Source organism: Cupressus sempervirens, chromosome 9, assembly GCF_028749045.1.
Source record: "Cupressus sempervirens isolate cs-2001-9-10 chromosome 9, ASM2874904v1, whole genome shotgun sequence".
Taxonomy (NCBI): Eukaryota; Viridiplantae; Streptophyta; class Pinopsida; order Cupressales; family Cupressaceae; genus Cupressus; species Cupressus sempervirens.
Window position 1 is genome coordinate 646313747 of NC_143126.1, and position 20431 is coordinate 646334177.

The 20431-nt window shown below is 31.9% G+C and overlaps 1 pseudogene; it reads left to right on the forward strand.

Moving 5' to 3' along the window:
• The first annotated feature begins 13495 nt into the window (after positions 1–13495).
• Positions 13496–18989, forward strand: LOC149540391 (xyloglucan endotransglucosylase protein 2-like; annotated as a pseudogene).
• Positions 18990–20431: the final 1442 nt, after the last annotated feature.

The following is a 20431-nucleotide window of genomic DNA, read 5'->3' on the forward strand; positions in this document are numbered from 1 at the left end:
TTTATAATTATTTAAGAATTTAATAATGGTTGTTTAAACAACATGAAAAGGCAGTTAAAACACACAAGTGAACACAATCATAAACATGACTAACCACTGCTATAGGAACCTAGTCCAGTGTAGCATGATAATAGTACACAGTGCAATCTTTTCACACATCTCAAGGTAATAACAAAACAACCTCATGATACTACATCGATCCTAGTAACCATTGGCATAGATCTTAGTGAACCATAAATCACATCATAATCTCAAAAATCAGCCGAAACATAATCAAAGCAACTGATACAGAAATATAAATCCAATCATCTCAATGGTGTAAACCACTCATGGTCACAATCATGATCCATCACAAAAAAAGACCAACAAGGTTGCATCCACCAGGATGATTTACCAAAGTTGAATGGGAGAGGCACTACAGCGTATGTCCCCTCACCTTGGGTACATGGTGGCCTCTGTCACCAGCCACCTTGTCTGTCTTGTTGCTTGTACCTTGGGTGACATAATCAAGTGCATAGGAAAATGGGGTGCTTAGCTAAGTGGATAGAAAGTGGGTCAAGTTGCAGGTGTGTCTTTAGGTATTAGGAAATTGGTGTTAGTTAGAGGCTATGTTAGGTGATGTCAATAAGTTAGATAAAGTAAATTGGGATATTAGATAAATTTAATCTATGATGGAATTAAGGGTGGGGGTGCCACTCATGTCATAGGAAATTAAATTTAAAAAAATAAATAGATAAAGATGGGTGGTATGTGATCAAAAGAGTAATCACTATACAAAGAGGTAATATATGTTTGGTGAAATAATGATTAGTCATAGGTGATTTTTAGCTATTTCATTAGTGATTAAATATCAATATGGTGATATAGATTGTATAGGATATATTTAGGATAGTACACTAGCATGTCAGAAGAGTAGCAAGATAGTGAAGTATTAAATGGAAATTAGTGTTAGTCGGATGCATAGATACATTAGGATATATAAGATGAGAGTATTAGCAAGTAGTAGTAGGATTTAATTAAATAATAGAAAGATTATTTGTATTATATATATATATATATATATGTTGATACTATATATTGCACTTGAATAAAATATGATGCTATGATTCGATATGATAAATAATAGATCAAGAGGGACATTAATTGGGTAAAAGTAAACCCTATATGTATAATTCTAAATCATTCATGAGTTAATAATAAATTTTCTTACACACCCAAGTAATGTCATGATGAGCTTATATCTAGGAGTACTGTAACCTAGTTTATATGGCATAACTAGAAAATTCATGATCATAATGCACAACATGGATACACTCACCCACATCAAATTCTAATGCATACTAAAATCAAGGACTTAAAGAAGTTGATCTCAAATACATATAATTGTGACATCATACCTTTGAATTACCATATTGATTACTATATTAAAGAAGTGAGATGAAACTCTAAACACTCTAGTTAGGGTCAAGTAGGTTAAGGATTGAAAGTAAGTTACAACCCAAGTACTCAACTAATAAGTATCTAGTATTTGGATCTTCTAATTCTTATCAACCTAATAAGACTATGTATGTCCTTATGTAAAATTGTAAATATTATCATTCTTTTTTTTTTTTTAAAAACTAGTTATGTTTTTGCCCTATAAATTGTGTTTTCATCTAGCTTGTTTATGAATACTCACTTGGTGCCAATCACATTTTTGTCTTCTGGTCTAGGAACTAGAGTCCATATCTTGTTTTTCTCAATTTGTTCGATTTCTTCTTCCATGGCCTTACTCCAGTCTACATATTCTAATGCATCTCTTACTAATTTGGGTTCCTTCATGCTCAGTAGACATGTATCATTTCTCAATCTATTTCTTGTCATTAGTCTAGCATCTTTATCTCCAATAATTTGTGTAGTAGGATGATGTATTTTGACATATATAGACAATCTTGGTTTAGCTCTTATTTCTTCATTTGATTTTTCAGTTTCAAAATCACTGTATACATATCTATTCGATAACTCAACATTTCTACTAATCTCAAAATCAGAAAGAGCTTCTTCTTCATTCTATAACTCGACATCTAAATGTAGCTTGGTTCCTTAATAAAACTTGGCATTCATGGTCTATGACTTGGCTGTCACTAAAACTTGTTGTGGGTTTGTAGCTTGATTTGCATCATCTTCTTCAACAAGCATACCTTCATAAGAGTATACAAATGATTTGTATTCTTCTAGTTCTTTCATAGGTTTAGCCTCATATGCTTTTGTATATTCATCAAAATTCACATTTTCACTATCCACAACTTTGTTAGTGTTAGTATTCAAACATTTATAGGATTTACTTCTTGTGGAATATCCTAGGAATATACCTTCTTCACTTTTTGCATCTAGTTTACCATTCTTGAAGTCTTTAAGAATGTAACACTTGCTTCCAAATACTTTAAAATGCATTACATTGGGTGAGTATCCATACCATAGTTCAAAAGGTGTTGAATGAGTACATTTCTTAACTTGTACATGGTTCAAGGTATAGACAACTATACTTACAACTTCTCTCCAGTATTTTAAAGCAACATTTTTCTCTATAATGAGTGTTCTAGCATAGTCCATTACAAATTTGTTCCTTTTTTCAGCAATTCCATTCTATGGAGGGGTTCTAGGGGCATATGTCTAACTTTTGATTCCTCTATCATTCCAAAACACTTCAAAATCATTTGATGTAAATTCTCCTCCTCTGTCAAATCTCAAACACTTTAGACTTTTACCTATTTCCTTATCAACTCTTGCCAAGTACCACTTAAAGATTTGGAAAGCATCAGATTTCTTCTTTAGAAATAATGTTGTCATCATTCTAGAGTAATCATCAACAAGAAACATAATATACTTATCTCCTTTGTAGCTTTGCACATCCATTAGTCTCTAATATTTCTTTAGAGGTATGAGTTTTACTCTTAAAACTTGACTTTTTCATTTTGCCTAACTGACATTGTTTGCACATTATATTATCAAGCTTCTTCAACTTAGGAAAACCTCTAACTTTTCTCATGTTACTGATATTGACCAAGTTATCAAAATTGACATGACATAACCTTTTGTGCCACAACTGTACATCATCAAATTTTACAACTAGACAAGTAGCATCCTCTATATCAAGATATAATAGATTACTCCTAGTTTGATCACCCTTTCTAATTAATCTTCCATTTGTATCATATATCTTAGTAGCCTTGTTTTCAAACTCAACCTTACATCCCAAAATATTTAGTTGTGACACACTTAAGAGATTATAGTTAAGTCCGTCAACATAGTAAGCATTGTCACATAAAATATTATTAGTGAGTTTGATAGAACCTTTTCTGTTTATCAAACATGGTCCATTATTACCAAATCTTACACTATTTCCATCATAAAAATTTAAGGTAATTGACTTACTTTTGTCTCCAGTCATGTGATGTAAGCATCCACTATCAATGATCAATCTATCATTCTTGTTCACACAAGTCACAAGTGCAGTTGCCTCATCTTCATCAGATTCATCCTTCATTGCAACATACACCAATTTATCATCTTGTTCATCAGATTCATCTTTTGTTTCTTCTTTAGAAATGTAGCATGACCTTTTGCCTTTATTTCTGTAGTCCTTGCTATTTTCATCTCTCCTACTTATGTACTTGTCACCACTTCTGTAGTTCTTCTTCTCTAGACATTTAGCAACAATATGACCAACCTAATTACAATTAAAACAAATGCTAGGTAATTTACCTTTGAACTTACCTTTACCTTTGTGGAATCTTCTTGCCAGTAGTGCTTCAAGCTATTTTACATCCTCCTTATTTGTATCCCTATCACTGGATACATACTTTATCTTTTTCTTCTTCTTTGTGTCATCAAGTTCCTTTAATGACACTTTAGCTTTGAAAGAAGATTCAATAGTCTCAGGTTTGTAATTATCAAAATTAGATAGCTCAAAAGTAGTGAGTCTATCTACCAGACCTTCAAGTGATAGATCATTTCTTGGTATGCATCTAAGTTCTTGAATTGCAGAAACTCTAATAGCATATATAGGCAATAGTACTCTCAAGACTTTTCTTAGCACAATATCATCATCTATTTTACCATTAGCTCCTCTTATTGCATTAACAACTTCTTTTATCCTTGCAACATATTGAGCAATATTTTTAGCTTCTTCCATTCTCATTTCATCAAACTTACCTCTGAGACTTTTAGCTTTGGCTCTAAGAACATTAGTGTCTCCTCCATAGTTGATGGTAGCTAAGGCATCCCACATTTTCTTTACACTGTCAAGACCTTTGATATCATCAAATTTAGCATAAATTAGAGTAGAGGCAATCTCCAACAATTCTTGATAATTTTCTTTCTTCTTTTTCATATCCTCACCAGTTGGGGCTCTGGTAGGGTCAACATGCTCAGTAGTAATGGTGGATTGTGCATGATCTCCAAGTCCTCCAAGATTTAGCTTCATCAAAATTTTTCATTCAAGAAAGTTATCTCTATTAAGCTTTGGTACTTCTCTTTTTGACATCTTGATATTTGTGCTTCTAATACCTTCAAACTAGTCCTCTTAAATAGATGGCTTTGATACCAATGGGTGGAATACTTTTAGAATAATTGAGAGGAGGGGGTGAATAAGTTATTCAAGGTCCAGATCTATAAATAAAACTTTTCACAGCTTAGTGAGCCCATAAAACATTCCTCATGCATGTATCCATAAGATTATGCAATCACTTAAAACTTTGTAGGTTATTGTCAAATCAACTTGCAGAAATGTAAACATGAAACATAATAGATTCATCAACACACTTGACACAATGATTTACGTGGAAACCCAATTTGGAAAAAGCCACCAGTAACATGTCACTCTTTTTCACTCTTCTAAAGTGATGGCCTATGAAAGGCCAACCCTATTAAATGTTACAATACACACTGTTAAATGTGACCCTATTAAAGGATTTCAATCACCTTGTTAGGAGTGAGCCTTGTTAGAGGACTTTAGACCATTCACTTGGAATGTGACTTGGTTAAAGGATTTAAAAATGATTGTTAGGTCAACATTAATCCAAAGTATTTATCCTAGACTAATATAATTGTTAAAGAGTAATAGTATGGCTTTATCTAATAATAGTAATAGTATGGCTTTATCTAATAATAACTTACAACTTCATTTATAGATTATAAATCACTATTTTAGTCCTCCATTCTACTTGGCCTTCATACATTTCAGCTTTGATAGCTTGTTCACCCTTCAAGAATTCATATCCTTAAGCCTTCTTACTTAGCATGCCAATGCAGTCTCTTCTCTTAGGTCACTTGATGAAGCAAAATCCTTGACTCCTTGTCTCCCTTAATTTCTCACACATGACACACTTTTCTTCTAACCAACCATTCTTATAAATAGAAAATTAAGATCTTTTTCTACTGATTTTCCATCATCCAATTTAGGGTTAGCATAGATTAGGTAGGATACAATGAATCTACCTCACATTCCATATCTCTTAAAATTCTCCTTGAATCCTCTTTGAATTGGGCTAAAAATGGTTTACCTTGAATTCTATGCTACCATCTCATCAATCTTATCTTCCACCTAGTTCACATAGTCCAAGAAAACAAACTTATTAGCTTAAATCCATTGAATTCATGATCTTTGAAATAATCTAGCTACTCAACATTATCTTGCTTCTGATGCTTGACACATACTACATTGCTCAGAATCCTCTATAAAATCACTTGGCATGAACTAAAGTTTACTAGTGCTCGATATCAACTAAACTTTACTCGGCATCCACTTTTCTATTCGACATAAACTAGAGTAAACTTTTACTTGGCTCCAATTGATTTTCTGCTTGGCTTGCACTAACTTTGCTTGGTACCTACTATCCACTCGATCAAGCTTTGTAGACAAACTTTTTGTAACTTGTTCTTATTAACTTTCTTAGTGTAACCAACCTTTGTAACCTCAAGTAGATTATCAATACATCATGTTATCACTATCTTAACTAATTCTTGTACTTTGTTACATAATCATAACTCAACCTTTCCTCTAAATGCTATTGTTACATATTTTGATCAAATAAGTGATAGTACTTAAATTATATAAGTACTTACCAAAAAATAACAGGTTTGACATCAGTGAAAAAACAATTATTGAAACATACAATCTCCTTCAACAATCTAGTCTTAACAATGATCTTTTTCAATCTAATCTTAACAATCTCCCTCAACAATGATCTTTTTCAATCCAATCTCAACATGTATAGATATATATAAAGGGGAGATATGTATAATAGAGGAAATATGTATAGAAAAGGAACTATATAAAAGATATATAAAAAGAAGACAAACAAAAACAATTTTGAAAAATAAAAAACAAAGCTTCTAGTTCAAACCAAGTTATAAAGTTTTTGGTACAAACCAAGTTGTAGAATAGAGCATGTACATAGGGGGATTTTCATTAAAAGATTTTGATTGAATATTTTGTGCATGAAAAGTGTTTTTGTCACTAATTCCAAAGGGGGAGATTGTTGATCCAATGGCAAGACATATTGTCAATGAGTGCCAAAACAAGTAGTCATCATGGAAAGTCAGTATAGCCCGAGCTACCAAACTGAAGAATGTTAACCAAGCTCTAGTGTAAACTGAGCTAGTTTAGCATTCCAATTTAAGAATTATAATTGAACATGTAGATCAGTGTGAACCAAGCCAGCTAATTTTTTTGAGTGATCAATGTGAACCGAGCATCCTAAGTCAACCAAGTGCTAGAGTCAACCAAGTTGACAGTATTTCCCAATTGTCTCCATATCACCCGAGTAAGCTATTGGACCCAAGTATCAACATTGAGTCAACTTGGTAATTATTTTTGAAACTATTGAAATAATATTATAGCCAACCTAATGTAGAGTTATTATTTGGATCAATATATAAGGAAGTCCTCCAAAGATATCATTGAGTTACATTATTACAAGAAAATTTGGATAATGGAAGAGAAAATTGATTAGGAGGCTATAAAATAGTCATCTATCATAGTTAGGTGATCACTATATTATTCAAATGATCTTCATCAGCAAACAAAATTGCAAAGTAGAGATCAACCTATTGATTCATCCTAACATGTATATTATTCTCAAATCCTCTAACCAGGTGGACCTAAAAGTTGTTACATAATCTCCTAAACCTAAGTCCATACTTTATTGTATTTTATAAATCCTTTCACAAGGTGGACCTACCATTCCTACTTACTCTCTACTGAGTAGATCACTAGAAGTGACCAATTGTAAGTCCTAAAAGGCCAACTTTATTACTGTAGTAGTGAAGCAATGTGGGTGTCATCCCACCCCTAGTTTTACCTTCTCCTTGGAGGGTTTATGGGTTACCAAATATTGTGTCAAAGTGTTATATTATTTTTAATTTATTTCTTTATGCTCCATGCATGCAAGTAGATTAGATAATCTAATAAAGTTGGTGTAAGAGAAAGATGTTTTAAGTGGTTCATCATTTACACCCCCCCTTCTTAGTCACTCAGTCATCATTACATTTCCAACACATGACTCTAACTTTATTTTGAAGTGTGGATTATACATGGCTATTTTGAAGTACTATCATCCAACTCTGTCATCTTAGTGCCATTCGAGTTGGGTTGTACCTACTTTCAAATTAATATATGGCTTCGACCTCTTACTTACAAAAAAAGTTCAATTACACCATAAACTATTTTTAACCTCATAAATATTTTTAAAAATAGGTTAATCTATCCAAGATTACAAAAAAAAATAAAAATCACACTCTAAAATAACAACACTTAAGCTAAAATGTGGAGACAAATAGAGAGATTATGAGAAACATAAAATCAAACCTAGTCTTAAGATGAAATCATCTATAACATATTAGATTGTATTGGTTGAGGTTAGGTCTTTTTATTATAATGACATGTATTCTAATTGTGAAGTTATCTAAGAAGATTAGAGAACATGAAGCTACTTTGTTGGCAAAAAAATGCTAACATAAGAGAAATTAGAAAAAAAGGAAGAACACGTGGACAAAATAAAAGAAGTTGATGGATAATTGGTGTATTAGCATAAAAAAGTTCCCAAAAAATAGTAGGGAATTATAAAAAAGTACATGTATCTTTTTTTGAAATAAAGCATGTAGACAAGAAAACTTGGGAATAAAAAACAATATTATATCAAATATTTCAAGCCTGCATATGATGATACAAAAAATGTTAAACAAAAATGAAATAAAATGGAAAACAAAAATGTTAATGGATCACCAGATGACTAGTTCACATCGTCATAAATATGAAACCAAAATATGAATGATACCTAAAGAAGAGTGAAAATATAGAAGGTTTTTTTTATTGTAGTCAATAAGAGATGGAGAACAAATGAGATTAAATTGACTTGCAAGGATATTCATATCAATTACAGTGAGCCACTAGATGTAGATGCCTTTAGTATTCTACTTGAAGAAGAAAGTATAACAAAAGGTTCAAATTTATTGTTCAAGTTTCATGTTAAAAGATCCAAGATACAAAGTGAAATATTTTATTAATGTCTACAAGGCTGAAGTAGTCTATGGGACCAAAGGATAACACACACTCCTAAAAGAAGGCACATAAGAAAAAATATATTTAATAGAAATGTAGTCAACAAAAATTTATTTGGACTTGATGCCTATCTATTTGTTAACTATTTAGGCATATTTTTTTTCCTCCAACTCTTCTAGTCCTAATTATGGATCATAGAGTGTGATTAAAACTATTGATGAAAAAATTATATACAAAATCAAATCCATAAAGCTATATAACTCTAGTATTGTTAACTATCGATAAACTCTAAAGACTTACTAAAAGTATTTCATTTCAATTTCATTTATCTTAAATTGTAAAATTTGGGTAAAAGGGTCAATGAACCCTTAGTCTATTAGTGAAGGTAAAATATTCTTATTAAACTTACCATGATCAAGAATCTAGCATCTAAAAGAGACAAGATTGAGATCATATTCAAGACTTATTTAATATAATGAATACTTGACTCATATGTAAAAATGTTTAGCATAAATGCTAATTCCCATTAGCCTCAAAAAATTGAGGAATATCTATTAGGGTTTTGGTTTGCATATTGGTTTCTTGAAGAAATATCTGTGTATATGTGTCATACCACATTTACTACAGTATCCATAGGGTTTTTATAACATGGATCTTGCCAACTTTAGCCCACTAGTTCATGTTGGTGTTGGAGTTGTTATGGTAGTTGCTCATGGTGCCCCCCCAAAAAATGCCCTCACAAGTTCATCCCAAAAATGTTTCATGAGGTATGTCCTCCCTTGATGTTATATTTAATGATCAAGATTTTGATAGTGTGTGTGTGTGTCTAGTTAGAGAAAAATAGCTTCATAGGCTATTTTTTGGGAAGAACTCCTAAAAGAATGCTTAAAGAATGGGTGTCCAAAGCTTGAACTCCTTATGGTGTTTGGCTTGATGGTATTCAAAATATCACCAAAGGTTTCTTTTTCTTCCAATTTCCAGCCCTTCCCATGTTGAGGCTATCCTTAGTCATGGTCCATGGTTTGTTTGGTCCTCCCTTTTGGTTTTTCAGTGCTAGTCTCAAAACTTTTTCATCTCCAAGGACAAACAACTTAGGGTTCCCATTTGGGTTGAGTTCCCAAGTCTTCCATTACCTTGTTTGTCACTCATCTATGCCATTCCTCAATTCCTCAACAAGGTTTAAAAAAAAAAAAATTGACCATTTTTTTAATGCTCAACCTGATCTTTCCCATGACCTCAAGGAAATAATTGATATTCAGGTGGGTAGTCACATCTTCATCCAGAATGGGTTGCATTTGAATTTTCTCAACACTTACTATAGCTATTAGTTAAAAAAGCATAAGAATAAGGAATACCCTCTTTTAGTGTCTCACACAAAGACCCCTCCAAAGGAGACTCCTTCTAGGCTAATAGAGTTTGTGAAAAAAAATGAATGGACCACAATGGTTTAGAAGGGAAAAATCAAGGACTCGATGAAAAAAAATTGAAGGATAAGGATTGAAATAAATCTCTATGTAAATTTATATTTTCTATGTATCTAAATTCATTACATGAAGTAATTCTATTGTAAACCTAAGATTTGCAATTCTGATCAAGCAACAAAAGATGGAAGTATCTGGAAGCATTAAGAAATCTATTTAAGGAGGAGAACAAGAGAATTTTAGGTTGTTGGTTTGAAGTGGGTGATGATTTCATTATGATGTTATTCGAGTGTTAATGAAGCTGATAGAGATATGATTAAAGGATGTTGTAAAGATGGAAGTTGTTGAAGGAGAAGAAAGAAGTGTTAAGCTAAGTAAATTGAGTAGGGAGAAGAGAAGAAGAAGAATTTATGGAAGACATAATCAGCCGAGTGAGTAAAAGATAGAGAAAGAGAAATAATAGAGATATGAAGGAAAAGTAGTTGTTATTCTTAACATATCACTTTATATTATTACTATTTAACCATTGTAGAAGAAACTCTTAGAAGCACTAAGTGGACCTAACAAGTTTGTGAAATCCTATATGGTAACATCGATTAGTGGTTTTTTAAAGTCATTTAGGATCCGTTTGATTGTTGGAATTAGACAAGAATTGGCATCCCTAATCCCTAAAAAATTCAAATATGTTTTTTGGGTGTGCAAAATCAAAATTGGGATTTGGGGAAATGTGGATTTGGTATCCCTAGTTGACTCCCACTAGTACAATAATAGTAATATATGACTAAAAAAACAACTAAAAGTTGTATATATGTGACTAAACTTAGTCACATGACTAATAGTAGTTAATATCCAATCATTTATAACACTACTAAATTTACTACTAAGTAATAATAGTCATTTATTTGATCATTGATTTAGTGGTATATTTAGTAGTGTATATAGTGGTATATTTAGTAATTGATTTAGTAGTATATTTAATCATGTGGCTAGTCTCATATTTAGTAGTCTATTTAATCACATCTTTAGTTGTATATTTAATAGTTGATTTAGTCATACATTTAGTAGTATACTTCGTAACATATTTAATTGTATATTTGGTCACATATTTAGTATATTTAATCACATATTTAGTGGTATATTTAGTAGCATATCTAGTAGTATATTTGATCAAATATTCAGTAGCATATTTAGCAGTGTATTTGGTCATAATATGGCATGATGGAATCTAACCACCATCCATTTGCTTGTAAAGTAGGTTCCCTTCGATTAAGTTAGCACCCTTTGAAGAATGATCATATCATGTGTAACTTTCTACATTGTCTTGGTTCTTATCTTTTGAGTTAATTCCAATAATTTTCATAGTGATTTAAACCTAGTTTCTATTTATAATTAGTGTACCTTTGTCATGATTTTTTCTTAGATGGAAGTATAATTTATTATTGTACTTAGAAATAGCTAAATTTCCTTCATCTATATGATGTATGTTTCTCCTTAAGTTCTACATCATAATCAACATATTAATTAAACATCACCATTGTCAAAAATTGTTTAAATATCTAATCATGACTCATAATTAGTCATAATCAACACTTGATTATAAAATTGTTCATTTTTCTCTGAAGTTCAACCTTTAGACCTACCAATGACGACTCCATATTTTGTTGAAAATTCCATATTTCTTTAACACAAAATCATTAGCCTTTTGTTATGGAATTGAAGAAGACTTACTTATATGCTAGTTTTTTAATTTTTACAATTCAAATTGGTAATGCTATCATAAGAGAAGAAACATTTGGTTGGCAATATTTTTATATACAAGAAAATACCAATTTTAACAACAAACCATGCAAGATGGGTTGTCTACCACTAACCTTCCCTCAATTAGGCAAGCCACTATTTTCTAAAAGGATAATCATCATGTTTATAACACAATAAATTAACGTAATAAACAATACATAACTAGGATTTACTTATCAAGGAAAAACATGTATTCTAGTATCATATTCATTTTTCCAAAGAAACATTTGACATAAAATAAAAATAAGAAAGGCTTATTCTTACATTGACAAAGATAGTCTTTCAAAATAGACTTTAGTTGTATGATTGCAGGACTAAACAGACTATTCCAAGAATGTATGAGTTGGTATTCAGTTTCCCATTTCACCAACCTTTTATTTTTAATGTCTTATTCATCATCACTTATTACAAAAGAGCCCTTTCACTCGTCATGAATTCCCAAGTCTTTCCTCATTTCAATTGTTATCCAATAATTTTTCTGACCTCCTTCATTATCTCAATATGAAGGTCTTTTTGTTCACTTTCTCCAATGTTTATGAGCTTCTCGAGTTCCTATCCACTCACTCTTAATACCTATTCACTTCTCTGACCTTTTTTCTTTTATAGTTTTCATCAACTATTGTCATAAGGCTTGCCTAAGTGGATAGTGCTTTTTTTGTGTTGAAGGGTGTGTTCAATGTGAAACAAGTGTTTCCACATTGGAACTAATGAATAGGATTCATAAATTTTAGTGATATTATCAGTGCAGTAACTTTTTTAATTTAGTTTTAGGAGCATGAAGGCTTTAGAGAAAGAGAAAATTGGTGCAGGTGGCATCCATGTCTATGATTTAATACTTATGAATGGAACACTAAGTTGATCTTTTTTTTCTACTCATTCAATATTTTTTGACTAAGGGATGATAATTTTATGGGATTGGGAGAAAGAATTTATTGATGTTAGAATGATAAGGCATGTGATGCTTGGGGAAAATGAGGCTAAAATGCTTGAAAGATAAAGGATCTTATATTATATATAGCCCTCCAAGCTTTGTTAACTCTAAACAAATAGAAAGTTGTTCTAAAGCCACAACAGATTAATAAAAATAATTTCTCAGCAAGTAGGATGTTATATTCAATCTATCCTACTATTAGTAATGATTATATATGTTAGGTACAAGTAGTTTATCATATCAAGTTAATTGAAAAATTTAGGAGGGGACCTAAATTTTTGGGATGTGAAGCTTAATCGTCACGTGACTATTAGTGTTCACCTATTTGCTTTTAGATGGTTATATATGACTCTATAAATAGGTGTATAATTTATGCACTAATGATATTGGATATATTCAATGATACATTGATTCCCTTCTTAAGTGTGGATGTGAACAACTTTTTCAAACTAGAATAAATTGTATTCTTGTATTTGGTGTTCTTTGTTTATGTTTTATTGCATTTCTTTCCTCATTTTATATCTATGAAATTTAATGTTTTATTTCACTTTCATTGTTAGAGATCCTATAAAACCAATCAATAATATTAGATGTTAGAAGCAATGTATACCTATTTATTTTTCTTATATTACTGAATGTGTTATGCAGTTTAGAAGAGTATCATTTTCCATATAAGCTTTAGGAAAATAAGTGAAAGAAAATCAAAACAACCATTCAATTGTTGGTTTTAAATTCATAAAAGAATTATAATATTTTTTTTATAGGTTCATTTGATAGAGTGTGGAGGTTTTTCTAAAGATTCTTCTCAAAATGTGGTTACTACCCTCAGTAGTGATGGTGCTTACTACCATGGATGCAACCATTTCTAAAAAACCATAGGCCAATAGATGTGCCATTTCTAAAAAACTATGTCCCTTCTTAGGTTTTGATAATATAAAGTACATCAATGGTGCAAAGGAAGTCACACTTTCTCTAGACAAATGGACAGGTAATGCCCTTTGATAGTGCCATGCCCATCATCATTTGCAAATTTGTGTTATAATGGTGTTTGAATTTGGATACCTAATTCTTTTACAATATCTTTTCTTTTGATTTGGTGCAGGCATTGGTTTCCAAACCAAGGGTACATACTTATTTGTGCATTTTAGTATGCAAATAAAGATGGTCCCTAATGACTCTGTTGGCATTGTCATTGCTTTCTATGTAGCTAAAACACCATCTTCTACTCCTTTCAATTCTCTCTTCTACTCCACAACACATATATAACTTTGGCATCACCAAATAATTCTTAGATTAAAAGTGTTAAATAGTTAAAGTTGACTTAATTTTATCTAATGTAATTTTTTACTTAATGAGGGTGATTTCCACAATATGAAATTTACTTGTGTTCTTGTGAGTTCCAATTATCATCTCAGAACTCAGAGCATGATGAGATAGACTTTGAGTTCTTAGGAAACAAATTTGGGTATCTATACATTATTTAAACCAATGGGTTTAGTAGAGGCAAAATAGATAGAAAACAATGCATTTACCTTTGGTTTGACCCTACAACATAATTTCATTCTTACTATGTTCTCTGGAACATGGATCTGATTATGTCAGCTCATGTTCCTTGATTGATCAAAATACCACCTTTATCAAATCATATCAATTGACCCTATCTTAAATAGTTCAAAATATGGCTCTTTCTTTCTTTCCTAACACATATTGTAGTGCCTCTCATGTTTGCAATCTGTACCTTGTTGTATTTTTATTCGAGAGATACTTGTGCTCATGTTATTATTTTGCATTTGAGATGACTTGAGGGTCAGATGTTATACCTTGATTTTAGTATCATAGATGTTAGTCTTCTATGCTATTCAATTTAGCACATTTGCATGATGATGCCATTAGGAGATGACAGTATGTTTTATGATGAAATCTGGTTATCTGGTATTTGGAAACATCTCTGATTATGTTATATGTGGTGGATTTAATACTATGGTTATTTACTTCATTCTTGCTTCATTATGCTTTATGTAAATGTGAGTGATGTAAATGGATTATTTTGGTATAATTGAATGAATGGTTAAAACTAGGTATTTAATGCATTTATTGATTTGGCTACATTATTATATACAATTGCACTTGATCATGTGTTTTAGTGTGCAAGAATTATATCCTTGGTAGTGGCACCTGAAGTTAGTGATTCAACTATTCATTATTACCAATGTCATTCTTATACGATCGACATATATCATTTAATTTTTTAATTAAACCTTCTAATGATTTGATTAAATCTAGAATTATTTGCATTATGTGACTAGACCCATGAGTGTGTATGTACATTTAGAGATTCACTTTTCTACAAAGCTTATTAAGGAAAGTTCACGATTTTGGGTTTTTTAGGATTTAAATTTTATTGAATTTAATTTCGATACTTATGCTCATGTTGTTATTTTTCATTTGAGATGACTTGAGGGTCAGATGTTACACCTTGATTTTAGTATCATAGATGTTAGTCTTCTATGCTATTCAATTTAGCATATTTACATGATGATGCCATTAGGAGATGACAATATGTTTTATGATGAAATCTGGTTATCTAGTATTTGGACACATCTTTGATTATGTTATATGTGGTGGATTTAATATGATGGTTATTTACTTCATTCTTGCTTCATTATGCTTTATGAAAATGTGAGTGATGTAAATGGATTATTTCAGTATAATTGAATAAATGGTTAAAACTAGGTATTTAATGCATTTATTACTTTGGCTATGTTATTATATACAATTGCACTTGATCATGTGTTTTAGTGTGCAAGAATTATATCCCTGGCAGTGGCACCTAGAGTTAGTGATTCAACTATTCATTATTACCAATGTCATTCCTATACGGTCGACGTATCTCATTTAATTTTTTAATTAAACCTTCTGATGATTTGATTAAATCTAGAATTATTTGCATTATGTGACTAGACCCATGAGTGTGTATGTGCATTTAGAGATTCAATTTTTTGCGAAGGTTATTAAGGAAAGTTCACAATTTTAGTTTTTTTAGGCTTTAAATTTTATTGAATTTAATTTATGGTAGATTTATCGTAGATGAATTCCTATTACTAGGAATAGTGTGTTTTTGTTTGGGATGATTTGGGGTATAACTAGGTTGGCTAGTTATTTACCCTAATCAGTTATTCACTTGAAAATTGAATAAGTATTGAAAGAGGAAATTAATTCCTCACTTCTCACTTTTGGAAATTGAAGATTTGATAGCTTTTATCAAAATCCTCTTATGGAGGATTATGTTTCTATTTGTTGTGAGAGCTACAGGTGTGGGATCTTTGCAAGGTCATTCTCATTGGATCTAGCTCAGGGAGACCTTGTTGTGCTATGATTTTTGATAGCTTATGCAGGTGATTTATTTTATTGTGTTGATTCCTCTTTCAACCCCTTTTTCTGTTAGGTAGGGCTCTCCCATTTTCATATTTAAGCTCAATTTCTACATTTGTTTTTGGTACTTGTTTGTTGGGAGGCTGAGAACTAGTGTTCCCCTCTATTTTTGTTTGCTAATTTTGCCTAGTTGATCGGGTATGAACATTTTTCTTATTTTTGGGATGAGGGTTTGGGATTTTGCACTTTTATGTTGGCCATTTTTGCATATAGTGTTTGAACTTGAATTTTATTGGATTTTTATGGCTTTTGTGCCCAAAGATTAAATGAGTTTTATTTTCAATGTTTTCAAGTTTTGGGCTTTTTACCTCAATTTGTGTGCTGCATAAGTTTATCGAGTTTTCTTGGCATGTTATTGATCATGGAATTAGATCATCCATAGGATGTAAGTCATATCATTATTGCATTTTTTTATGTTGCATTGGGATGTGTGTTGCATCTATCCTCCTGAACTTGTTGTCAATTAAGTTTGATTTATGTTTGTGTTCTCATCTAGCCCTTCTGTTTGATCTTTGTGATGGTGGTGTGTCACACATGAGCACAAGAGCATGCATTTTTTAGGTGACTTGCAAGGCCTAATTTCTCATTTATATTTTAGTGGATTTATGTTCATGTGGGGTTGGGTTGGGAATATGCATGCCTACAGGCACTCATCATGTGATGAATATGGGTATGTAGGGTAAGGTTAGTGGAGGGGCTTCTCTTGCAACTGTGGTGTCCTAGCCTAGGTTGGCATTAAGGTGTTTCTAATAAGTGATAATTAATTTTTAGAAAATTAAATAAGATAAGAAATGTAAAGTCAACCTCTTGAGGGTGGTGCTGAGGGGAATGGTTAGTGATTCTTAGTCCTTGTGGTTTAGTTGGGGACATAGTATGTTAGCCTCCTAAGGAACTACCAAGGGGAATGGTTTGTTAGCATGTTCACCAACTCTCCACTAGAGTCCCTACATAGTTACCCATAGAGTTTTTTACTAGGACCTATTGTACTTGCATTGTTGTCTGATCTTGGTTTCAATCATCATTACTATTTGGTGTGAGTGTTAGCCATGTATATTTTCTTTATGTGTATTTATGGTTGGATCATTATCTCCATCAGCATGGTGGGAGTGGACCTATGGGTTCTACATGGTTGGGAGGCATAGCTACCTTCACTATTGTTGGGGACTAGTGTATAGAGATGGTTTATTATCCTAGTGCAACCATTTCTTGTTGTTCACTTGGTACTTTGGGTTTCAAATTATGTTATCTTGATATTTATGCTTTCATTGGAATTCTTGGATATCATGTTTAGATGATGTAGTTTATTTGATACATTCCTATATTATAATGTTTAGCATATGATTAGATGATGAGTTTTAGTAGTTAGAATATCTAATGCTTTATTTTTTAGCATGTTATATTTCCTTATTCTTATATTGTAGCATATTTTAGTAGTGACATCCTCATAAGACAACTCCAACGATCTGGTCAGTAGTTTGGGATGTTACGCATAGGGGATGGCTAGGACCTTCGAGGTCTCATGATGTTGTTATGGTTGGGAGGAACTGCACATGAGTTTTTTTATTCTTGTACATTGTGATGTTGTTTCTATTTACTATGATATTGCTTTCAATATGTTTCTTTTACTACTATGATTTAGATGGTTAGTTGTATTCCCATTTCTATCCATTTGCTTATTGCATTTGAGTGTCCAAGCCTCAACTTGTGGATTTGGTACTCCTTAATGTGGAGGTTCTACCCTTGTTTTTCCTTATGTTCTTTCATCATCATATTTCTTTCTTTTTTGGATGATCATGTGTGATTCTTTTAAAGTATCACATGCCCATAGAGAAAATGTTGTGTGATACTAGAAAGTATCATACATCTTAAGAGAAAATATCACACAATACTAGAAAGTATTGTGCGCCCATTGGAGAAGTATCGCATAATATTGGTAAAGTATCACATGACCTTTGAAGATGCATCATGTAGTCCCTAATAGTATTGTAGACCTTGGAAGAAGTATTGTGCGCTCCCTGATAGTATCACGTGACTTCTTGAGAAGTATCGTACAATACTAGAAAGTATCGTATAGTGTTGCATTAAAATGTCATCTAGGTTGTTTGAAAAATCTATTCGGGTGGATAGTGGGCACTTTTTAGTATAGCCAAAAGTTTTTGAGAGGTGATTTGACTACCCTCTAAGGTGTTCTTGAATCCCTTAGTTTTGGATAATGAATTTAGAATGTTTTGGATTCAAAATCATTTGCATTCTATTGTGGTTAGTGGTTTTGGTCAGTAGTGGTATTCTAGAGATTTGTTGCTTGTTAGGATTGTGGTTAAGTCTTCCCTTGTGATCTTTGTGATCCCTGTATGATGTTATCATGTGCTTTCATACTTGTAATTTAAAAAAAAAATCTTGGCTTGTACTAAATCCTTGTCCCAAGGATCTTTGGGTGGGGCATTACACATACACATTTGCATTTAGGTTCTTTGTAGATGATATTCCAATAAGAGTGTTCAATAAAAACCATAACTTGTGAGTGAGGTATCCATTCAATTAGCCAATGAAGATCTACTCAAGCCTCTAGAATGTAGGTGATTGGGTTACAAGAGGGGGGCTTGAGAAGATTGATTGGAGCAAAGCACAATTTGTGGCATCATACAAGGGATTCCATGTTGATGGGCATGAGGCATCTACACCAAATTCATAATGCCCAACATAGGGAAGGAGATGGTTGGATAAGAAGGAATTTGATGATTTGGATGGATTGTAGTGGAGAAGGCTGAGATGGGTGAGAGCAAAGTATACGATTTACAACTATTGCAGAGATAGAGTGAGATATCCAGTCATGTCTCCTAAGAGTTTCAAAGATCATGACATCTAAGATTACTTCTTTCATTTCCTCCCATGGGCTTATATAACTAAATGGGTTATGGGGATTATCATATTATCCCACCTACAATAAAAATTTATGTGTCTACTCTAGCATTCTAATAATATGTGCTTGTTTATGTAAAATGGTTATCCTCACTGCATATAACTAGCAAATGATTTTTTTATGAAGTATTGTTACTGGGTGAATATAGGCATTTCTTCCATGTCCATGTAATATTGTTAGACCTAGGTGAAGATAAACTAATAATCACAAAGCAGATGATTGTGGATCGAGCTTTAGGCTTCCTTTGGGTGGTAATTCATTATTCTATGGCTTGTAAGTCATTAATTATGAATACCATTATTATATAGGAGTCTTAGATACCGAAGGTCAATAATAAGGTCATGTATTTCCTAAAGCTTTGAGAATAGGTTGAATACTACATTGGTATTGTTTAACAAAATGTCTAGTAGTTATATTGTTGTATATATTAAATAATTTATGAAGGCTTACTATTTTTAATTGGATGAATAATTCCAAAGTAAAAACATGATGTAATATCAAAAGAATGAATGACTATTCAAAAATATTTAATAGAAAACAACAACCTTACATCAAATATTTGAGGACATTTTGGTTACATTCTTTTGTGGATTCTCTACAACAGCTATTCATAGGATTGTTCTTAATGTATACAATCTAGCCATCTAAATCTACACATTAGAATCTAGAAGGGTTTTATGAAGACAATTGATGCAAGGTTTGTACAACACTCCAAATATTTTCTTTGGTGTTAGGTTCATCTAAATAATTATTTACAAGCAAAAATGATCTTATCAAATTTATCATGATTCCAAGAAAAAGTGTTAATTTCTCAAAGAGGTCCTTGGATGCTTCACTGGTTTTTTTCCTGTGAAGTTTTTCAAAGTGCTATTCATAATCTTGTGCAATGGTTTGCATCAAAGATCTTAAAACAATTTCTATCTAATCCCTTCTCTTTTCATCCAAGCATCTTTCATTAGTAAATTGTGATGTCACTTGAGCTACAATGTCTCCTATAAATCAACAATCAACTAAATTTTAGAATGGTGACTTGAATAAGATCACTGTGAGCAACACAAAACCTACAAAAATCAATCACCAATGCCAGTAATAAGGCTAAATAGTTCCAGCTCCAAATGCTATTCATAATATTAGGAAGCAATAATTATGGTTATAGAAGATCCATCTCATGGATATACCACTTATTAACCCTTTTTGTTTCAAAAGGATAAATATATTAGCATGTTTTGATCTTGATCACAACTCATAATCTAGCATGTTTTGATCTTGATCACAACTCATAATCTAGCATGTTTTGATCTTGATCACAACTCATACTCTAGCATGTTTTGATCTTGATGGGCTTTGTAAGAAAATTGACTTACTAGGCCCTTGAATTAGTTTGTACC